General features: G+C 38.4%; 2 protein-coding genes across 4 annotated transcripts in view; one reads left to right on the plus strand and one right to left on the minus strand.

Moving 5' to 3' along the window:
- Positions 1-24,799, minus strand: part of CTNNA3 (catenin alpha 3) — a 475,445-nt gene that overhangs the window by 300,924 nt on the left and 149,722 nt on the right. The gene's annotated exons all lie outside the window — the stretch shown is intronic.
- The window catches only part of LRRTM3 (leucine rich repeat transmembrane neuronal 3), an 88,672-nt gene that overhangs the window by 44,926 nt on the left and 18,947 nt on the right, over positions 1-24,799 (plus strand). The window lies entirely within an intron of this gene.

The following is a 24,799-nucleotide window of genomic DNA, read 5'->3' on the forward strand; positions in this document are numbered from 1 at the left end:
TCTTCTCCTTTCTAGACTTCGCAAGCCTAGCTCTTTCGTTCTTTCCTCATCTGTATTATTTTCAAAACCTCTTATCATTCCTATTTCTCCAGCTTGTCTACATTCTAAGAGTGATGCCCAAGCCCAACAAAATATACTTCCTTTTTATAACTAAGTAGAATCCAAACTGCACTTATTCTAAGCATGAGTATTGTAAATGTTTTAGGAATATCCATTATCTTCATAAAAAGATAACACCTCTTGAGATTTTGCTGTGTGCGTATTTTCCCAGCATACAAAGGTGAGAAAAGTTAATTACATGTTATTAAAAAAAAAATAATAATTCAAGCTGTCTTGGATGTGAGGAAAAGCCTGAAAATATGAAATAAATCAACAATCAAAATTCCAAAATTGAGGTGAAAAAATAAAAATAACTTAAATACATTCATTCCTCATCTCCTTTTTCCAGACCTTATTAATGTGATTTTAGACAGTCCAGTTGATTACTTTTGAACACTTCACATTTCTGAAAAATTGTCAGTGCTTCACAGAAGAAACAAAGCAAGAGGCACCCCTGAAAATTATTTTCTCTGCTACATTTAGGATAACAAGACATCTACTGACCTGCTGTTCTCTCAGCACTAGAGTAATGGAAATCACAAGTCCATACTATGGATTTTATAGTTTGATTCTTAACATCACTTTGCATTTCTTGTTTCCAAAGGAAAATGAGTAGTCACCCATAGCTCATTAAAAAGCGTTCTAGACCAGTTTTTCAGCCTTACACATCATGATTGATGTTGGGAAGAATAGTCTGGAAAAATTGAAGCTGAAAATCTCATTTGGATTAAGTTCTTTTGCATGATCTCTAAGAATGAAAAATGGCTTAAGGTCAGAGAAAGCAATTTCCACATATATTTTTCCATTGTGCAGAAAAGACCTGTGAAGTTCTGTCTTCGGTCGATACAATTCTTCAATTTAACATTGATTTTGACTTGATAATTTTAGGCGTGACATGAGAAAAGTAGTGTAAGAAAGAAGACATAGGGAATCATGCCAGTAGAGGCTAAAGGCTCAAAAGACTTCTGAAGAGCATGAGGTTAAGAAAACTTTTCTATTCATCTTATTTAACACTGTATAAAAAGAGGTGCAAACTTATTCCTAGCAAGCTTTTTTCTTCAGTTATGCTTGTTTCCATGGGTGATAAAAATCAAGTATATTATAAGCCAACAGACAACTCGGCATAAAAAGCCTGCAAAAAAGGCGAAGAACCACTTAATTCTCAAGCTATCACAGACAAGCATTAATTTAATTTCTATCAGGAACAAAAAAGCAAAACATTGTTGAAGGAACTGTGAAGTACCTATTCACCTTTTATTTTCACAAGCGTATCCAATGCAAGCCCTCAAAACCCTTTACAGGGTGTCTTGGGTTGTCAGGCACTTCTTCCCATGCAGCCAGTGCTTGTTTTGCTGTAGGAAAGTATTTTTTATTTTCAATATAAAGACTAACATAGCTCTAATGCTGGAGTTCTGAATAGCCTGACATGTCAGTGTGCTCTCTGTGTTGCAAAATAAACAGCATAACTCCAATACTCCAGGCATTAACTTAGGCCATTGATAGTGCAATTCAAAGCACCACTCCTCTACATCACATTAGCGATACCTGTACTTTCACTTGCAGTATTTTTTTTTCTAACTTCTAGTTGTTCTGATGCCAGCTGCCTCTTTATTTTATTGGAGCAGGACAACCACCACAGCACATTCTGCATTTCTGTAATGCTGCTTTCATAAGAACGTTCCCATTTTGTTCATGGCCCTTCCTGCTCTGCTGTACACATCAAGTCTTGGGTCTGATACTTCAATGAACGACTTCTCATGCCATAATACATCAGCCCAAAATCTGCAGTTACTACTTATCTCCAAAACAGTTTTATAAAGATGTGGATAAGGCAGGAACAGGTAATGACTAATAACAATGCCCAGTTTATCAATAAATTGAAAAATCACTGTCCAACAGTCAGCGTTAAAAACTACAATTGAAAGCTACAAGGGAACTGAGTTCCAGCAAGGGAAGACCCAAAGGTGATCAGGCCATTGCAGAGGCAGGTGACAGAAGCCAGGTTTCTTGCTCCTCATACCCTCTGCCCTGGACTGACACAACTCAGAAATCCCACCACAGTTTACTGACTCTTTGTAAACCCAGGCAATGGTGTTAAAAATTAAACACTAATACAAAGAGTTATCTGAACTTCCTTTTTCTTTGATTAACCAACATTTTATAGCTAAAGCTTCAGGATTATATAGGCATAGCATACTATATCATATCAACCACTAAACACAAAACCAGATGATTCGCAATAATTCCACCTTTAAAAGGAGAGTTTGAAAGACTCAGTACTAGAAGCATATTGCTAGTAGAAGCACGGATTTGGTGCATAGTAAATGTGTCTTTCTGAACTGAAGCATTAATACTAATGAACAAGGCCAGGAAGGTCTTGTTCATACATTTCCATAGAGCTCTGTGAATACTCATGAGTCCTAACCTCTGATGTTGGGGCATTCCTTTTCCAAGACTGCTTCTCCAGTGGATCTTAAAAGTTTCACTCTTCATGAATAAAAAAGTAAAATAATTATTACTATTAATGAAACTTCTTAAGACTGCTGTTGATACAGAAAAGTTAAGATGGAAAAAAATTACAGGAAATACACCTTCAGAACTGTAGTGTTGCCAGACTTCATGTTCATTAAATAACAGGGCCAGCAGGAGGATGGGCAAGTCCTCTCAGAGGAACATTAACTCTGATTAAATCCTCCCTCTCCATTTAGGCAAGTAAGGACTACCTGACAATACTGCTTTTTCTCCCTCCCAAACAGCCCTCGAACATGAGGATTTTTCCTCAGCTGAAGCTTCCTTTACACTAGCAGACCCACTAAACAGAAGAATCCACTGGTCTTACTGCTCAACCTCTGCCTTTGCAGTAAAAGCAACCACTGCCTTGCTGATAATCAGTTTTAAAAGGTGTTAGACTTACGAATTCAGCAAAAGAAGAGGCAGATAAAAAGGTGTCATTGTCTCTATCAACCAGATAATTCTATAATCCAGCTCCCTAGCAAACAATTTATGACCAGTGCCAAGCCAGTCATTGCAGCAAACTCTAAAACTAACAGTGATCATAAAATAAAATACAGCTTCCGTAATGCCTTTTGTTTCTTCCAAAAACAGTTACCAGCATTCAGCTTTATTCTTTTCTCAATCACTGAAAACAAGCACAATGTAACTCCACTGAATGCAAGGGAAGTATTCAAGACTGAACCAATGCAACTGAGCTGAAAATGTGAGGCAGAAATGCTGGAAGTTCAGAAGGACAAAAGTCTTTGCTGTCTGAAGAAAATACATTACTTTCCAGCCTGTATGTAGAACTGGTAACATTTTAAAAGTAATCAAGTTTATCTACCATGCCACAATTTTTAGCACTGCTCTATTTCAGATCTTTAGGAAGCTGTCTTAATTAGGGCAATAGTCCATTAGCACTTTACACTACCACCAATCTTTCTTCTTCGTGGTCTGATAACAGCATTAAAAGCTTTGGTGAGAACTCTGTCATCTTACTCAGTACAGGCATCTCTCACAGTAGCAATCACTGTTCACTCAGATTGAGTAGGTATCTTACAATAAAAAGCTGAAACTGGGTGTCATAGTCTCTTGAATAAATTATAATGCCAATACAAGAAATTAAATCCTAAGGAACTAGCAAATAATGGGCCAAATTCTTGGGTGCTGTAATGTCATCAGTGGAATTTTCACACTGGCAGAAAATTTGGCCCTACAAATTTAATAATGTATCAGCAGACACATTTCAGCATTTTTGTGGAGGCATAAATTGGAACTCATCAGGTTTCTGTCTAATGGAAGTAGCTGACAGCCAAGAAACTCATCTGGAGTATCTGAAAATTAACTTTATTAGTCCCCTCCATGCACTCTTAGTATGCTGCCTTCTCCTCCGACTGTTAAGTAGTAACGTTTTTGTAGGAGACACAGAAATCAGGGGAACAAGGGAATGGGTAAAGCCAGCAACAACAAGGTGCATTTAGGACGCGACTATGTGTTAAAAACTCAGCCTTATGTCACTCTCTAATGTATCAATGGTTAAGTATTTTTGTACAGCAAGGATAGCTTTGATACATCAAAATGTTACGCAGTTGCTTATGTTCCCACTAAAGTTCACTTAAAGTGAACTAGAAGTTCATAAGATAATAGGACAAATTACAGTATTTCTTCCACTCATTTTTATAATGAATGTTAGAAAAGAAGCTCAAACTTCCAATGTGGAAGTTTCTTACCATCTCTGTAAGGACTAGGAGAAGCAGAAGACAAAAGGAAGAAGGGACAGCTCATGCCCAATTGGTGCAATCTCTCTGAGGACTGCTATCAGCTGCCAGACTGAGCCAACTTCAGGAATGAAAAGTTGCATCATTTCTTGATGCTATGTTAACAGCCCAGTAGCCTGATGTTTGGACCATTACATCAGATGTATCAAGAAGGCAGAACAAGCAAGGAAGGATCATAAATTTAGGCACTAGTATTTAAACATGTAAATGCTTATCTGCACCAAATCTGAAAGTTATGGATGCTGCTTCATTGTAAAATTACCATTTGATTTTTAGTTTATAATACTGACTTCTGAAATCCATGGGAAAAGGCACAAAACAGCATGCTAATTCCATATTTTAGTCATATTTCTCAAAAAAAAAAATCCAGCCTCTTGTATTTGTATTCTGCATGCATGTAGAATACAGAGTTCCTTTGTAAGAGTTCTTGAAAGGTTTCTGTGTTTAAAAAGGATTACTTCCTCAGAAAGGTGACATAATAGCAGCACTTCAAACACAAAGCCCACCAGAATTCTTTTGGTTAAGATCCTGTGCATTCATGTTCATCAAATGTCCACTAGTTTCCTCGTCTCAGGAGTCGCATGCTGAAAATGATTCTTTTCTGCTGCTCTCCCTCGCTCTGCAGAGACCACCTCCAGATTAGTGAAAGAATCCTGCGCCCATTAAGCCGTTAGACTCTGATGAAACTAGCACAATGGTGCCCACCGGAGTGATTTCAAAAGAGTGAGAAGGGGGACTGCATGAAGGCTTCCAGCTGGAAGTATATTTCTAGGTGCTATTTACGATTCACTGCAAGCAAGAGTAGCTCTTAAAACAGAAAAGCAGCTCTGGAAGCTCTGGGAGCCCCTAACAGCTGTGACATTTGCTGTAGGTGGAGAAACCTTTTGAACTAATGCAGTCACATTTTGGAGGGGGGAGAAAAGGAATAAAAAAAAAAAAACAATGACACAAAACATTTTCAAAACAGATGCCTAGTGTTAGATTGCTCGTGGCCTCTAACAAGAAGAATCTCCCCCATGGGATGTAAAACAGGTTTTTATGCTGTTGAATTGGACAAGCTTTCTAAGATATACAGTTTCATAAATTTAAAAAGCCTTCTGACAGCTTTCTTCCCCCAGATCATCCCCTGACATTTATCTTTGTCAGGATATCTATATACACATTCTAATGTGACCATGATCTTGTGCTTCCTTTAACTGACTGATAACCCAACTACTTCTAATTACTTAAATAGATCATAAACGCAGAGAATGAGTCATTATCACACTGTATATTGTTATAGCATTTAGGACTGCTTAAACATTACAATTAATTGGTGGCATTTTTCAAGAACAGAAGTAGATTCCGATTCTTGAATTCTGTCATTCCAGGACAAACAGTTTAGTTTCAGTCAGATTTCCTACATGAGATAGAATCTTGAAGGTTGGAAAAGACCACTAAGATCATCAAGTCTAACCATATCAGGTAAGGATAAAGGATTTAACAAAGCACCAATTGAAAAACCAAACTTTATCAGCCAGTCTAAAGATGCAATGCTGGCTCCTAAATTAAAGAAAACAGAAATCAGTTTTGTGTGAAAAATGCTGTCACAGTGTATCAGCCTCCTGGGCACCCACTGAAGTTTGCCAATGAACTTTTCAAGAGACTGTATTACTCCCCTCGCCCCAAACACATGCATCTATAATTTAATCTAAAATGTTACCTGCGTCTATCAAACTGACCACACTATCAACTCTCTCCAACTCTGATCACACCTTTGCCTTGTCATGTTCCAGAATTAACATCTTATTTTTTGACTCTCCTTCCTGTATAAAGGTTTTACTCACCAATTCCACATTTCAGCTCTGAAACTTCTTCCCCTCAAAGATATTACTTCTCTGTGCCACAGCTCCCATTTGGACTTTGATAAAACATCTGATATATTGTCTAGAAAAAGTATTAGTTTCGCTGAAGAGATGAAGATTAGCCATGAGAATTCAGGATAAGAGTGGATAAGGAGCTAGATAAAAAAACGAAGCAAAAATTCAGTGTTTGAAGAAAAAGTAAAGCACTGGTGAGAGATAATAAATGGATTATCTCAGTATTTTCATTAACAATTTTAGCAAGAAAAATAAAGTTATGCTAATGAAATTTGCTGATAAACTAATTTATGAAGAATCATCAATAGAGGGGGATTGGAGTTTTACATTGAAAGAGATGTCAGGGAGGACTACAGTAGTATGAAAAAATACTAAAACTGATGGGAAATAGTACAAAGTCATGCATTAAGAGATTATATATTTTTTTTTTAAACAATGGGTTTATCCAGTGGAAATAACAGCAGAAAAAAAAATTTTCTGTATTAATCAATCCCAGTCTTTATGAAGGAGTAATGCAATATGGTTGTGAAAAAGGTAAAGCTGATCCTAAACGTGTCAATTGAGGCATTTTCAGTAAAGACAGGGAGGTGTTAATGTTACTATAAAAGGTACAAGTAAGAGCTGCTCTTGGATAACACATAATTCGGTTCAGCTATATTTGAGAAAGAGATTCAAAGTGAATCCCTGATACAGAGAAGGACCTGTATGACAGTCACTAGGATGAATTAAAGGAAATTAACGGTTTAGATTTTTAGCATACAAAAATTAAGCACAAAGGAGAAAATTATGTATATACCAGGAAATAAACCCCAAAGAAAATGAGGTTAATTTAAACCAAAAGGCAGTGAAACATATTTATATTGACCCTATAACACTGTAATCAGAACTTAAAGAATTTCTAACATCAGGAAAATTAGGTCCTAGGGCTAAAATAGTAAAAGAAAAGGGAAGGGAAGAAACCCGGGTTTCAATTATGTGTTTCAGCAGCAAAAAAGAAGCCTCCACATTTATGTTCTACTTGTCCCAAACCACCGTGTTGTACAGAACCCTTCCTGAGACTTGTCTCTGTTGCTCTGTATCAACATAACCTTCATGGCATTGCATGGAGGCCCGGGGGTTTACGACAAGAATGCAGACGTCTTCTGTTTGCAACTTCTACACGTTTGAGCGTACAGGGAATTAAGGAATATCAGGAAATGAACAAGCAGGACATCTCAGAAATACCCAATTCATTCCAATACACTGCTATTTTGAAGTAACCTCTTCAAAAGTTATCAGAGTAGGTTCCTCAGTTACTGGGAAGTAGCCCTTTGTATGGGAATCAAAGGCTGGATTCAGCAAAGTGACATTCCACAAGCCCTTGCCCTATCTTCTTCCCCAGATTACATTTGACAGCATCTTGCAATTGGATTAATTGCATCGGATTTTAGACTAACCTACTTCCCTAGGTTTGCTTGATTGACTGATACTTGTACAAAACAGCATATCTGGTTAAATGCTCCGAATTATGGGCAACCTCAAACCTCTGACAGATGCTGTACCAAACAGAGTTTTGATAAATACAAGAAATGCTTACTGAGCTATTTTTAAGCATCTGTCCTAAGATTTTGGAAGCAGAGTTCCTTGGCCATCACAAGATTTAATCAAACAACAACCAACAGGTAGATACACGGAGTTTTTTCTTGCCCCCAAAAGATCCCCTTCTAACATAAAAAAGATTACTAATAGCAGGAGCAGAGCTAACTAGAGAGCCTGGCACCTCGTTATAGTCCTCCAGTGGCACACTACCTTTTGACACACATTTGTTATGCATTCCCTTTTGGACACAGGATGCTTAAGGTCACGGTTATGGTTTCTACAACGAATCTTCAATTATGAGAGAAGAGTCAGAACAGATTTTTATGGCACCAGTCTATTCATTTACCAAACTCCTTAATGCGCCCCAGCTGCTTTCTTGACTGTATTGTTTCAGAAATTGTGTTAGTATAAAATGTATTTTTATTTTCAGGGATTTTAGGAGGTGAATGACAAGCCTTAATCATTAAAATATTCCTGAGGCAATGCAGACGCCAGATATCACACCTTGTAATGCTGTAACACTTATCCAGAGAACTTTAGGATTATACAGAAGCCTGAAAGCAGGGGAACTGATGATTTTTTTGAATTCAGTGAGTTTTAAACTCTCTTGTTTACAGAAGGTGCTGTAGCTTTCACACAGATCACAGTAAATACTTAAGACACTTAAGGTACTCCCATTTTAAAAGAACAAAGACAGTCTGGGAAGTGTGGGAATCGTGAAGCTCATCCATTACCAACAATATAGCTGCTTTCTGTTATTTGTAGTTCCTATCACCTTTTATCTGTGCTGACCCTATACCTCCTGAGACACTGTCATCCCTATCCCCGTCTAACTGTAGCTGCAGACTGCCATACTGGTTGAGGAAAAAGAATTTTAGAATATTTGACAAAATGCACAGTTGAAACAATGGGGCATTTCCACCTTACCGTTTGAACGGACACATGGCTCAGTGCTTCAGGAGCATATCACATTTTGGCTGGCATTGCATAGTGGTCTCAAAGCTAACTGCACTCCTTTTGCATGAAACCAATCATAGGATGTGCTCCAGGAATGTTTCAACTGCTTGTGAGTGCTCCCTCCACAAAATCAGACATGGTCTGGAAGAAAATACACACAGTGCAGACTCCGGGTCCTCCTCACCAGCTGTTTCACTACACATCTGCCTCTATGGCACTCACTAATCCAGAGATAGGCAGTCAACTCTCCAGAAGCTCCTCTAACAGGAGCAATACCAGCCTGAAGCTCTGCTGATTAGCCCTGACAGTTTCCAGAACTGTGGAAGCTGAGGGAAGTTAATAATTAGCCTTTTTTTTTTTTTGGCCTAATGAAAGATAAAAGTAATAAGAATTTAATCTGGTGCCACATTGCAAAACTTCTGTAAAGCAGAGGAAACTCTAGAACAAGATTAAAGCGTAGCAAGAAAAATGAGGTTGCCTTCTCCCAGAGGTACCCATCCTGATTTGCGGAAGCCACTCTCCCCATCTCCCCATGAAAAAAGTCTAAATTTTCCGACTACTGTGTACATGCTAGGCCATTTTATATAAGCAGCATGCACATTTTCAATTCTTTTCCCCGTTCCACAGCAGGAGTGATAAGTACAAAGTATGAGAAGCTATGAAATCAGGCCACATTAACATTTCAAGTAGAATTTGACATCTGAATCAACATTAAATGATAGAGTCTTAACATCAGGGAAGGTAAATAAATATCACCTAATCACAATTTCCAAAATTTTTATTTAGTAAATTAAGGAATGCTTTCTGTTTCATATGACATCAATTTCAGACTTTTTTAATAACAAAATCAAATATGCGTTAATATGCATGGTTAGATAATATGGATGACACGGAAAATCTACTAATGTTTTTTAAAATTTTACAAGAATTATTATTTTATTGGTAACTTTCTTTGCAAAACATTGCCTCTGCAGTAAATGAAAGTTTTTCCTATGTTCTTGACAAAAATCCCTCTGCAATGTTTCTGTTCAAAATACTTTCAAGGCTGATATTAATGGAAACCATTGGTGGTACTGTTACGATATCACACTATTGCAAAAGGCAATGGAAATCCAGAGGCACTGCTGTACTGAGGCAGAACGATATCCCTGCCAGCCTGAGGAGATGACTTCAGAGTAGTCACTGGCCATGAGAGTCTTTGGGGATGGCACCATAACACAACCACATTGCAGTTCTAGTAAAGCCATAATACTCTGAAATTTAATTTGATTATTTGGCATCTAAATAAATTACTCACACAGGAACAGCTGGAAGCTAATCAAGCATTGACTCAGCAGCACTTACTCACCAGTGCCATAAAATGATAAATAGTGACTTTCAAAGTAGATGCGGTATGAGAAGGAGGGAAAGGTAACAAGCAAATTATTTTGTATGCAACTGCTGTGAGAGACCTCCCTAAGAAAAATTCTGCATCCATCATAATTACAAATAGGAACAACCCAAAAATGTGTTCATTTTGCTTGCATTTGAATTCTGAGCTCACTTGTATATCCCAAGCACTGTTTCTAAAATGTTACAACACAAACAATGTCTCCCAGTACTCCAAAATGTAATATTATTGAGACCTGGATGCAAATTTTGCAATTCAAGTCTATTTCTACTAATCTTAAAGAAATCTTCAATAAAATGCCCTGAAACCACAATTTCCAAGTACCTGTCTTACAGGGGGTGCAGGGGAAGTAAGAAAGGAAGAAAGAAAAAAAAAAAAAAAAAAAAAGGAGGAGGTGACAATCAAGTAGCAACCTTATTTACTAGCTAGAATGCTATGAACTCATACAAAGCTCTTCAAGTCAGGAAGACTTGTTCTTATCTACACAATGCACAAATTTTGTTTTCCAACCCATCCTGGTGATAGCCATATGAAATAAAATTTTATATAGTTGTGAAAGTAAGAAAAACACTAGACCACTAAGATTTGCTTTAAGGATTACGTAAACACAGAAAGCGGGCAGAGGAGAAATCTCCTCCTGATCTCTGTCTGGTTGATACTTCAGACAATAAAGCTATCACAAGATCCTACAGCAGCTACAGACACTTCTCTGTTTTGTCATTTCACCTTTCTCAGTATGCTTTGTGTCCTTGCTTGAGATTAATTGCCAACAGCAATACACTAGATAAATAGGATTTTGGTGTGATGTATTATCCAGGAACGCATGATAAATCATATTGCTGGCACCTTTCAAACTTACTTTCTCCTCAAAAGCCGTATCTTGTTTCCCTGCTAAAAGCTCATCTGGTAATTATTTGAAATTATTTTTTCCAGACTTTGTCGTTGCTTTATTTTTTTTGTCATAGACTTTACAGGCTTGATTCTTGTCTCCTTTCAAATAGAGAAATGCAAAAACCATAATGCTCTGTGCTTATATGTGCACACACTCAGAACATAAATTTACAACAGTGACTTCACAGCTCTAGTTTAATGAAAAATGTGTGACAAAACTGATGGCTTTAGTAGATGAGAGAAAAAATCAACATTTTTAGGAGTAAAAAAAGACCTCAGAATCATATGAACTACTCTTACAACTGGAAGGAACAACTATACAATGCATATACCTATACTATCATGGCAGGTATGTTTGCCTCTGACTGTTCTTCACTCAAAACTGCTTCTGCCTCCCATGTGTCTCTATCTGGAAATACAGATGAGAGGTCAGGTTTGAGACCATTGCACTTCGCCAATAACACTTAAGAGGCTAAATTAGGCACGGAGAGGTTCCTTTGGTGGGTATGATACTTTAAATGAGAGCAGAGGATGGGGTAAAACCTTTCTCTGAGCAACCAGCACATCAAAACGCAAGCAGGGGAAAGAAACCCCAGCTCTCCCTCACACAGCACAGATGCCACACAACCCCGTCCTTCTCCCAGGAGGAGGATGGGCAGTCTCCACACAGACAGCCTGCAGAACACAAAGCTTTTGGGGGGGGGGGGGGGGGGGGAAGAAAAAAAAATCGCAGTAAAATTAAGATTTGCTGGGCGTGTCTCTCGTATTCAGATGTACCCACTCGTAACATGAAACTCCAAACACCACGACTTCTTATATGGGTTCTAGTCCACTGATGAGATTTTAGCTCAAAATCTACAGGTATAAAAAGTAGTCAGACGTTAATTGAATACATAGTGTGTTGGATGGGATACACAATGTAAAACTTCAGCTAAATACTAACCCTTATAATTAAAAGCAAATGTTTTCTACAGCGTGTTTAAGCTAATAGCCTGAGAAGTCCGACTCCCCACCTCATGTAAACCTTGATTTTAAGGCTGAAACAAAACCATATAAAATTGCACAAATATCATGCAAAGGGTAAAATTCTGGAGGTTCCTATGACTTTGAAATTAAATCTGTGGCTATAGCTTTGACCAAACACTTTATCAACTCTTTTTTTTTTTTTTAACAGTCATTTCAATCCTACCACAGCATCTGAAAAAAAAAAAAAGTGATTTTTCAAATACGTGCTGCACATTCTCCAAGTAATACACATAAAACAACTGCAAAAAATGTTGCATAATTTAACAAAAAAAAAACCACGAACCTTTTTGTTATGCCTAAACGATACCAATTTCAGACTAAGAAAAATATTTTAAAAGGACAACAATAAATCCCTTAAACTGAGGCACTCTTCTTAGATTAGCTTTTCTCTGAATAAATGTAGTCTTAATGAAAACTGTCACTGCAAAATGGAATGCAATCATTAGATAAACTATTGAATTACGAATTCCACCTACATGTGAATGGGTACATAGAGGTTTCACAATATTATGAGTACATTACTGCACCAAGATTACTAAGGAGCAGAGCTGCCTGAATTTTCCTTCCAAACAGTTTTTTCACCATGAAAGGCAACAATGATTTCCTAAAACTATTTGACAAATATGGATCAAATGTATCAAATTGTTTTGGCCAAAACACTAAAAAAAAAAAAAAAAAAAACCAAAAAAAAAGGGGGGGGGATTATCAAGGATACTAATGTAATTCAAAACTTCTTTTTCTTTATTTAGGGGTTTCAACTGTTATCATAGCTAGCTAGAACTGTGTCACAGTTTAGCCCTGATGTGGACCAGACTACGTAGTCCCTCTCTCTCTCCCCTCACCCTCCGAGAGAACGGGGGAGATGATATAAGAAAAAGGGATTGAGGTTTGAGATAAGGACGGGGAGAGATCCTTAAAGTTACTGTTACAGGCAAAACAGACTTGACCTGAGGAAAACTATTCATTTATTATTAAAACCAAAGTAGGACAATGAGACAGAGAACAAGATAACCTCCCTCCACCCCTCCCTCTTCCTGGGCTTAACATTATCTCTACCACCTTCCCCCACCCGAGCGGCACAGGGGGAAGAGGGAATGGGGGTTGCGGTCAGTCCATCACGCATTGTTTTATGCCGCTGCTTTGTCGTCGGGGGAAGAACTCCTCACATTCCTCCTCTGCTCCAGCGTGGGGTCCCTCCCACAGGCCACAGTCCTTCGTGAAACCGCTCCGGCGTGGGTTGTCTCTTCCACAGGGTGCAGTCCCTCCAGAATGGCTGCCCCAGTGTGGGCCCTCCACGGGCCACAGCCTCCTTCAGGCATCCGCCTGCCCCAACGTGGGGTCCTCCACGGGCTGCAGGTGGATCTCTGCTCCTCCATGGGCTGCAGGGGCACAGCCTGCTTCACCGTGGTCATCACCACAGGCTGCAGGGGAATCTTGGCCAGGAGCTGCATTACTGCTCCCCCTCCTTCTTCACTGACCTTGGCGTCTGCAGCCATTCCTCTCACAAGAAATTCTTCACAAACGGCTCAGGCAGACGCCTCTCAGGTTCTCTTCTCATCTCCTCTCCACTTCTTGCAGCCAGGTCGGGCCGAGTTGGGCCCAGTCGGCCGCCTGGTGGGAGGCCAGAGGGTGAGGCCTGCAAGGCCCACAAGGGTCACGTCTCCCCCTCTCTGCCCCCGCTCAGCTTCTTCACATCTTCACTTCTTTCTTTTCTTTTTTTTTTTAAAATGTTTTTTCCCCTTCTTAAATACGTTATTGCAGAGTTGTTATCACGGAACATTCAGCTACCAATTGGCTCAGCCCTGGCCAGCAGCGGGTGTGCCCTAGGCCCGGCCGAGTCCACTGAACAAACGGGAAACTTCTAGAAGCTTCTTACAGAAGCTGCCACTGTAGCACCCCTCACAAAATAAAACCAGTACAAACTGTTGAGAAAAGGTTGTGGTGAAATTTCACAAAATACAGTAAAATATGTACTGACAGTTAGCATTTTTTAAAATACATTTAGAACTTTTTAATATGTCATATACGTTTTCTAATTAACGTCAATGAAAGACTGAACAACAGGCAAAAAATATCAAGACCCATACTAAATAAGTATTAGTAGCCCTGCATTTGATTATACTATCATCTGAGCTTATTTCTTTACAAAATCTCATTGTAAAATTCTGTTTAGTGTAGTCTCACTCAATGACATAGTGACCAGTCTAATTTATTTCTGGATGCTTCAGACCAAATAAGAGAGCAAATATTAACTCTTCAGAATTGTGTATCTTTTTTAGTAAATACATCAGACTTCAGCCTTCTTGTCCTGAACAACTTAAGGTATATCTTATTTCTTTTTTAAGTTCAAATACAAAACATCTGCTTATGAAGATATTGGCAAGCTTTCTATTCACATTTAATTTACTGTACTGCTGTAACTCTATCATAAACACAGCCATGCATGAGATTAAATGCAGTTTATGAAATAAGAAAGTCACTTGTTTAATTTGTTTCAAGTAATTCACCCTTTGTGCATTTAACAACATAATTAAGTTAACACCAGTGCTGTTCTCTACCGCATTGTGTCAAGAAGTGCTGCACTTAAACCTGCATCAAGGTCACCTTCCCCCATAACTCTCACAATCCCAATTCACCACACAATAAAAAAGCCTGCTGTCAGTGACTGAGCAGATTTATATTATTTTTAACAGTCTAAGAGAATTAAAGAGTTGTGCCATCTCGAATAGAGGCCAGATTTTAAGTTACTAGGCATGTAGGAATATTAGACACACACTTAAAATGAGCTACGACGCTTCCCACATCCCATAAAAGTCAGCTTTCTCGGTGGCTTTAACAGGCCACCAGAATCGCACAAAAACTGGCTGGGAAAGGAGGGGAAATTGCTCATTATACTGAAACTATCTCACCTAAATATATTTTCTTTGGCCTATTTTAAATACTGTCAAAGGGTATTTATGAGGCACTGACATGATACGAATACCATCACAGTAGAAAGTAAAGCTACAATACGTATAAAACAGGGTAGTTTCTAATACTGCAATTAGCTTCACACTAGTAGATCAGCAGGCCTGCAAAGAGACCTCTTCCAGTCAGCTCAGCTCCAAAGTGGCCTTGTGCACAGCAGATGAAAATTCATTAAATAGGACACTTTATAATGTCCCTGTTTGTATTTCCACTATACATAGAATATATGGAAATATATACATGGAAAACTTCTGTACTTATTTCACCTAAACTGGCTTTTATTAGATTTTAAAAGACTGGAAAATTGGCAGTATCACAGAACAGTATTTGCTATGTGAAAGGTTACAGTCCCTTGGATTTTCTCTGTTCTCATCAATCTTCGTCCAACCCCATCTCATTCTAGGGCATAAATTATACTTTCAAGTTCTGCTTCCTTAAATTAAGGCTTCCAGAAACTAGAGATGCTAAGAATGGTACCAGGGCATTGTCTCTACCCAGATTTTTCAGTCTAGCTAATTAAAAAGCATCTATTCCTGCTGACTGAAATGCATACTTCCCAAAGAACCCATATTCTGTGTATTCCTGGATACTTAGATCTTACTCCACAAGCATTCTGTATTGCTACCGACCACTTCCTAATGCAGAGCACTGCTAACAGAATCATCCAGAGGTTCTTCAAGTAATAGGCCCTCCATTTCAAAGAAACAAAATAATAAATCACAACACAAAATAAGTACACCTTTACAGATCATACTCCATTTTACTATTACATCCTCCAAGTTTGTCATAAAGGTAAATTCAAGCTATTAAAGAGGCAAGTAATATTTTTACTGACTTAGCATTTCTGTAGCTTATATTTCAGGACAGCAGCCCCCGTGAACTGCTAACTTGAATAGATCACAAAGAACATCATCTTTTTGCTACAGAAGTTCATTTTTTTTTCACTGTGATTAGCGTAGAAAGGCTGGAAGAGAAATCCTTTGATCCAGAAGGATAATACTTTAGAAAAGACCAAATGATATTTTTATAAATTCCATCACTGGGCAAGAAAGATTGACTTAATCAATCTGGATTTCTGGAACTACTCCATTTCTACTTTCCTTTTGATCAAGCTGTATGTGTTAAGATGCAATAACTCCAGGCAGGCCAAATTTATGCACAAGCTTCTTTGAACTTCAAAAAAGCTTGTTGGACCCTTTAAATTAAATTTTATCTGTAACTGAATTACAGAGAAGTTGTTCTCTCTCCTCCCCCCAAGAAAAATATTTCCATTTGTATCATCTCTTCATTTCATAAAACCTCCTGTGGAATCCTATTTCCCTTGTCAAATGTGATCAGCTTCCCCAGCAAAGTTATAGTCTGGAGTTAGCAAAGTATTTATTCACACAGCTTTCTGTAGTCTAGGCCTCAGTAAAGATGATTTTTTGTTTGTTTCTACTGTAGGCCAAGATGGCAAAGATCTCCTTTTCCTGTAGCACATTGCTCTGTCATCAAAAAATCACCCAGTGCATCCTCAGTCCCAGGACACAATCAGCTTCTCCCAGATCATTCTGCAGATATCTAGGAGACATCCCCATGACAGAGAATCCACGCTTTCCCTACACAAACTGCTCCGATGTTTTGCCATCGTTAGTATTAACACAAATGAAGCCTGTTGCTTCTTGTCCTATCAATCAGTCCAGAACAGCTGGACTTAAAGGCTAAAAGCTGCCTTTCCCCGAGGCAGCTTTTAAGCTCCCGGTGCGGTATCCACCAGGATTGCTATCAGGTTACTATCAGTTCAGTTAATGTTGCTGATACAGGACGAGAGACGAAAACTTCACACATCTGCGTGCATGGAGAGGCAACTCAAGCTAACCGTACTGCACATAGGCTCCACCTACACACTGATTCTCTCGCACACCGCATCGTGCAAAGTAGCCACACTGGTGAGGCCAAAACTGTCAATCTGCTGTAATTAATTATCTGAATTACAAAATGCCAATAAATCTTTTCCAGTAAAACTTCACTGTCTTTGCCAATGACTCTCAAAGCTTGAGCAAAACTGTTGTAGAAAGATAAAGACAAATCTTGAGGCCAATTAACAACTCCCATACTTGAAGTTGATTTTCTGCAATTGTATGGGCCTGTGCTCTCAGAAAAAAAAAAAGTGTATGGAATAGACAGCAATTACAGATGCCCCTCGCTGCTTTACATGCAATTACAGATCCCTCCTAGGACTGAATGATTTTCTTTACAAATAAATCTGACAGTGAGAACTTCTTAATCCTTTTTGATTTTGTTCTTAAGCAAGCAGCCTGCGCCAACTCTACACTGCTTCGACACGTGCTCTGCTACAGTATTGCAGCGTGTTCAGCTCATCGCCATGCACAATATACAAACAGTGCCGGGGCAGAACGCATTGCCAGAGTTTGGGTTTCTGAAAGAAACATTAGCAAATAGATGCCTAGCTTCAAAACAAAAACAGAGTACCATGGAATATATACATTTGATTTGGGAAATTACTTAATTTATTTTGACAAGTGTGGTGAACTTATTACGCTCTACTGAAATATATCAGCAGATTAACTCCCTGTTTTCCTTTTACATCTACTGTGTTACCCGCATAAACCCAGTCATATCAGTCCTGATTTATGATGCTTTAAGTGGGAGACTAATTAAATCCATTATCTCACTCTCCTAGAAATAATATGATATATACCATTCTAAGTGGCTTGATGAAGGGAAAAATATTCCATCTAGCTCAACTCTTCTGTAAATCAAACATTAAAGCCCCTGAGCTGTCCGTCCTACAGGGCTGTCTCTCCCAGTTACTGCTACCGCTTGCACCAAGGTCTCTTTCTTCAGGATAGGGGAAGACAAACTCCATTAGAACTTCTACAGAAAACAGACAGAAATGGCAGCCATGTATTTTAACCAAATATTACCTCAGCAAAACCAGTTTAAGATAAAATAGAAATAGTCTCTTCTCCTAGGAGTGCCTCAAGAGGAAATATTCTCTTCTATCTCCAATGAGCCAACAACAATGAACACAAATAAATATTCCTCACCTCACATGGCTGCTGTGATAAGATGCAGGATTTCCAGTGTTTTGAGCCTGCCATAGGTGCTACCCTGCAGTCACTCAATCTCTAAATACATTCCCAGGCTACAGGCTACCCAAGAGTTCCTTATGACAGAGCTATGCCTTATGCTATAAGCTACGTGCTTATGACAGGGGATTCAGTCCTCTGTTTTCAGGCACATCTTTTCCCATGATTTCTATTAAGGTGCAATTTTCCTGTTTCACAGTTTACCTCTGAAAGAGGAACATCACAGGTGTGATTAACACATACACTAACATAGACAGACTTTGCAAAGAGTCCTGAACACAGGGTTTCTCAGTCAGTCACAGAAATCTTGGGGAGTGAGGCTGCCATCTATGTCCAGAACAGCATAATCATTCCTGTACTTGCTCCTCATCAGTTAAAGACAGCTTCTTAAGCTTTCCTGGATCAGATCACTCCTTAATCGGATTACTTTACTACCAATTAAACCTCTCCATGAAAGCTCACTGTTTGTGATATCTGCATTTGGAGAGACAACCAGCACAACTTTAGGACTTAACTTCAGTCAGCCGGTTATGTCTCCATTTGGAGCACTAGCACAACAGAGAGGTGAAAAGAAAACAGAGCTGAATAAAAGCTGAACAGATGGGGCTTTGGCAAGAACGTCTCTGATCCCACACAAAACATAGATCTCTCCAAATTGTCTTTTAACCCACTTGTTGGCTCTATTCCTCTACCTAACGACTAGCCTTACTCAAAAGTGTATTTCTTTGATGTATACCTTCTAATTTTGGAAACAATCAACAGCTTTTACTTATCTAGGAACTTTTCAAGGCTAAAAAGGGGTTTGTTTTCTTTTGGAGGGAGGGCTGCCAATTGCAACTACAAAAACAAGAAGTCTAGAAGCTTAATGAGAAAATGTTTACATCAAATCCGCCTTTGGAAACACAGTAACAGGAAATTTTTTGTTCTAATTCAAAGCCTCTTTGCAAACTTACATTCTAGAATAAAGCTGGAAGGACTTGGGGAGATCACCTTGTCTGTCACTTGCCCTAGCAGGAATGGCAATGACAGAAGTCTGGTTAATCTATTTCTAACTCACTTCCTGTGAAGTACACTTCACTATTTCCTCCAGCAACCTATTACAGTACTTAATTATTCCTCATATGAGAAGTTTAATCCAATTTAATCCTATTTAAGACCTGTTTCTTGTTTTACCCACTACTACAATGGAGAACAGATATTCCCTTCTTTGCAGCAGCATTTTATGTATCTGAAGGGTTTTATCACACCTTACTTCATCTTCTCTTAACTAAAGACTCCAAATCATTCCTCTAAGTCATCATTTCTAGATTCTGATTTCTCCTGATGCTGTCCTTCAGACACATGCTTTGGTAGTGAACTACCCCTATGCCATCCCTTTTTCATAATAGCACGATAACGCTGACTCATGACTGCACATGCCCTGTGCCGTGCAGTCACTTTCTTGATAAATTGCCACTCGCCCTACGGGCCACAGCTGACTCATCCCAATGTGAGGGCAGAACCAGGCATCCAGTCTTTTCCAGCCACCTCTCCATTTGCCAGTGAATCTCAGTTCTAGCCCTGTCCTCCAACGTATCTGTAGTCTCCTCATACAAATTTAATACGCAACTCCACTAAAGAAGCTGCCTTATGACCAACATATCTGGGAGAGTCTTCTGCAGGACTTTATTTGCTATATTCTTCCAACCTGAGAGTGAAACTGTACAGCTCATTTGTTAGAATGTTTCTCCGACCCCCTCACCTGCATTTCAGCACAAAACCAGTAAGTTCACCTTCCAGTTCCCATTCCCTAACATGCTGTCTTTCACATTCCAGTTTCTCCTATAGCATAACAGTAAAATTAACATACACTAACAGATCTATTTAAAGTACTCATTTTATCACTGTTTTTTCAATTTAATAACATTTATGCAATGTATAAATAACTAGAAAGACAATCTGTGCTACAAATACATCAAAAAATCTACTTTCTAAAAACACTATTAAAACATATACATAATATGCAAAATAGACATTCAGATTTCTTCTGCATTGTTTGTACTTAATGTGGCTAGCAGGTAGAAAACTGTGATTATGACACTGACATCTGAAACACGTGGGACATTTTGGTGTTATGGCACATGCCCCAAGCAGATTTCCTGAGTCAGGCACATCTATTGCCTCTGTTCAATACATCCTGGACTTGCTGAGCCAAATGTGCAAAGAGTAATTGCAAGTATTCAATAAATGGAGGTATGCCAGCTCTACTGCTCACGCGTGCAGCTCCGGAGCCCAGAGTGACCTTTTAGGAAAGATTCATGCATACAGCTTTACAATCAGCACTCTCCAATTTTAATATACATAAATTTGAGAACTCACACAAGAACATGCAGAAATCAAATAGAAAAGAGAAGAAACTGTGAGTATAATAATAGCTAATTCACTTACCAGGCATTTGTCTACAGCTACTGTGAAAATTGCTTTAACCAGTCATAGCTGTAGGCTGAGAAGGAAATACACTCTTTTTAAAGCTTAGTGAAAGAAATAGCATTAATGAAACACTTTGATTTTAAAAGTAAAGTTTAAAAAACAGAAAATAAAGTTCCCAAAGCAACTGGAACTCTGTCAGATTTTATGTGTGTATTGAAGTGAAAAATGAAAATACACGCATGCACAAATGGAGAGAACTGCCATGAAATAGCATAACAGCACAGCATTTCTTCAAGGGCAGGATTTGTCAGGTTTCTGTTTCACTTCCCTGCTGGCAGTGCAGCATACCCCAGGAGAATTGAGAGCTGCATCCAGGAACACAGCGCATTTCCTTGAAAAATTGACAAAGTATAAGGACCTTTCATCTGGACAGGCTTGAAATCAGGATTAGTGGTGTTATACTAGCCAATGGACCATGGTTGTACACAGAGGAAAAATTCTTCACCACTGGACCAGTTCTGATATTAATTAACGCCCTATTCAGCTTAAAGTGCTGATCTTGATGAAAAGTGGCACTTATTATGATAGGAGCAGATGCTCTTTATAACACTTCTACATACCTAACAGAGATTATCATAACCAATTAACAAAGACTTCCAAGCCAGGCTATTACACACACCAAATGACAGTGTTACTTAACGTACTCATTTTGAAAATGCAGCTATGCAGGGTGGACACATGGGAGAGTTTAACATGGGATGTTAAAAATAAAGCCAGTTTACAATCTGACTATAGCTTTTAACAAATTCACTTTCAATAAAAAGATGCTCAGTGCTGTGTATAAAATTGAGAGTTTGTACATGATAACCCACTATCATGTATTAAGCCCTGATGTCACCATTAACTGTAATATTTCTGAAAGGACACCAAATTATACCAAATATTCTTTCAATACTCTGAACTCTTGAAACAGTAAATTCTCTCATCCCAATTTCTAATAAGAGTGATTTCAACCTGTATATGTAAGAGGCCAGACTGTGACACAAAGCCTGGATTTCTGGGATTATTCAAGGATTAATAATATAATAATGTAAGTAGGTGCAACAGAAATTTGAAATACCTACGAAACTGGTAAGACACTGACAATTAAAAGAAAAAAGGAATATTTAATGGTGTCTACTTTGAAGATCTCCATGCTATACTTCAAGTAAGATAATGTGGCAATAAGCACCCAGTAACATTAGGAAAAAATATATATATAGTTATTTTGCTGCTTAAATAAAACTAGTCTAAACAGCACTTTCAATTGGAAGTAGAGAGATTTAACTTCTTGTGTATTCTACAGACAAGCAACTGTTTAAACTTCAGCCAAAAAGAAGGGGGCAAAATTGGAGTAGGAAAGTTTTATGCTAAAATCTTTCTGCACAAAGACTTTCACTCAAAAAAAAAAAGTAAATTAAATGGAAGTTCTGTTATTTCAATGCAGATTTATGTGTAAACAAGCTGCCAATTCCTTAGTTCAGACTACAAAGGCTGAATATACTGGAGTCCCCAGTTCCCCCTTTGGTGGCAATCAACATTAGATTTGTTCTGAACAAAGCATTTTTGGATCCTTTTTCAGACATCTGGTAAAAAACTCTTTGCATACACTATTAACTGGTACAAGAGAAAAGCACTTTACCCCAAAAAACAATATCAGACTTCTTTTCTATTTGGCATGTCTACATAAATAGTATGATAATAATAGTACTGCATCTTTTCTAAACAGGTCACCATAAATACTTGGAATTATATCAGGTTGGTCAAATCTGAAAATTAGGATGGCAGCTGGTAACAATCTCACTTCGCCAAAATATTTTTACAAATAAATGAATGAGACAAAACTACATATTTCAACATAGAAAAACCAGTTGATTTTAAAACCCTGCAATGCCCTACAGTTATGATGTTTATATGATTAACAATCATGCTAGTATACAGTATTATAATATGTGCAATGAAGCAGTCTGCCTGCTCAGGTGATGGAGGAGCCCTATATCTGACTGGAAAGTAATGCTGACTTCACCACCCAGAACATGAATAAAGGCTTATATGTTAAAAACCTCTAAAAATTAGCTACCAGGCTGGCTGGTTTATTTTGACAACTACTCACCAAGAGTAAGTATCCTAGAGGTTTTGAATAGGTCCTCAAATTACTGAGGAAAAAAATTAACATTATTTGCGCACTTGACCTCTTGTGCACATGGATAACCATTTCCCTTCCCTGCCAGTCACAGCCTCTGAATAAGAAGGAGGTCCAGTGTTTGAGGCAGTCAGGACATGAGGTTAGCAGGAGAACATAAAGAGCCTCTCCCTTTCGGCCTCAGAGTCAGTGGCTATTCACTTGCTGTTTCACTAACACACCATCCAAACATTCACTTCATGCCCTGGCTTTGAAGTCCCTGAGGGTCAGCATTTTGCAATATAAAGGTGGAACCATATGCTTGGGTTGGGGTTTTCCCCTCCTGAAACAACAAGAAGAGATTGCTGTCTTCAAGAAATGTAGGAATAAAAAGAAACACTTTCTCCTCAGACACAGAAAGCAGGTCCCATCCAGTTTTATAGCACCTTAATATCACAATACATAGGAGAAATGTTTGGGTGATTTGGACAAGACAGGGTTAACTTTGGAAATGTTCTTTATTTTATTTTTGCACATTCTGTCTGAAATGGTGGTGCAATGCTGAGCAAGGGAAAAAGATGGCAGGAGCAGTACAAGTCTTTTAATTATAAGAAGCTACATCCTGGCTAGGGCTTTATGTTAAATGATTTGCTGTTTAAGCAACCACCTGTTCTATCAAGTTAGAGTTGGCCCTGATTGAAGAAAAACATTTAGAGAGGCAGCTGAGCAGTATTAGTATTCCTCCAACACTGAAAAAAATAAAAATAAAAAGGGACATACAGTTCTACCCATCAAAGCAGAGATTCCACAAAACTCAGTAAAAATCACATTTGCTGCATATATTTTAGATGTTAGAACAACCCACCGAGGAGACATATTCCTTATTACAAAATGAAATGAAGACAGATGAAAAGCTCTGCCAATCTGCCTGTTACCATGCCCTTATAATGGAGCTCTTAGAAGGAAGTGAGGTGCTGTGCCACACAGGTACAAAGGGACACCCACTGAGAGAGTCGCTAACAAGCAAAACTGCATAGGAAGTAACGCTCTGTTACCTCAGGTAAAGGAGAAAAGGAAATGGAAAAAGCATCTGTCTGAATAGCTACCATGATGTTGCACAGAACTCAATACATTATGATCACTGCACAACGGGGAGATTAAAAAGGACCCCTGACCAAGGAGAACAACACTGAGAGATATATTGATAAATTATATACTATGCTTTAAAGAAAACCAACAAACAAACAAACAAACAAAAAAACCCAAAACCCACAAACACAATATTTCTTAGGAAAGCTGTTTCATTGATGGAGAGTTTTTCTCCAAAAGGGCGTTTTTAACAAGAAAATTAACAAAGATGCATAGCTTGATAATGGCAAAGATTCCCATAACTCTGAAAACCTAGCATTAACACTCTCAAATAGTACTGCTCTCACCGCACTAATTTTTTCCCAATCGAACAGCTAGACAAGCTTAGCTTGTTAAAACCTTCTTCTTAGGACATGTGCATTTGTGTTGCTCTTCGGTGGAGACCCTGTCCCAGCAATATCATCATGCTTCTCACATTTTGGCTAAGTTGCCATTTCCTTACCTTCTTTTATTTGCCTGAACAAGCTGCAGCTGCTAATGATTTCCTTGCACTAGCCATGAGATTTCTGTACAGCTCACACGGGCTTTACTTCTAGGCTGGGAGCATCAGATCAATGTCATTCAGACCTTGGGGCAGCAGAGCAGTATCAGTGAAAGTAGTACAGTAAACGCAGCAAGAATAACAATCTGGTTTTTCACATGCAGTAAAAATGCTATAGTCTAGAGAATCCATGTTTGCTGCAGGGAAGCAAAGAAGTGATATAAAGCAGCAGCACATGTTACTCAAATATCCCTAGGGGCAGAAAGGAATAGAAAGAACAGGTAGATTAAGGATAGAGACTAGAATGCTTTAAGGATATTTTTGTTTGTCTCTCCTCATTTTGTTTTAGTCAAACTACATGTGTGAAAGTACCATATACTAATCAAATAAGAGCAGAACATAAATAATCTCAGAAACTGAAAATCCCATTAGACTGTAGATACTGTTCTTATGGATTAAAACAGACCAT

The sequence above is a fragment of the Chlamydotis macqueenii genome, chromosome 7, assembly GCF_036417535.1.
Source record: "Chlamydotis macqueenii isolate bChlMac1 chromosome 7, bChlMac1.mat, whole genome shotgun sequence".
Taxonomy (NCBI): domain Eukaryota; kingdom Metazoa; phylum Chordata; class Aves; order Otidiformes; family Otididae; genus Chlamydotis; species Chlamydotis macqueenii.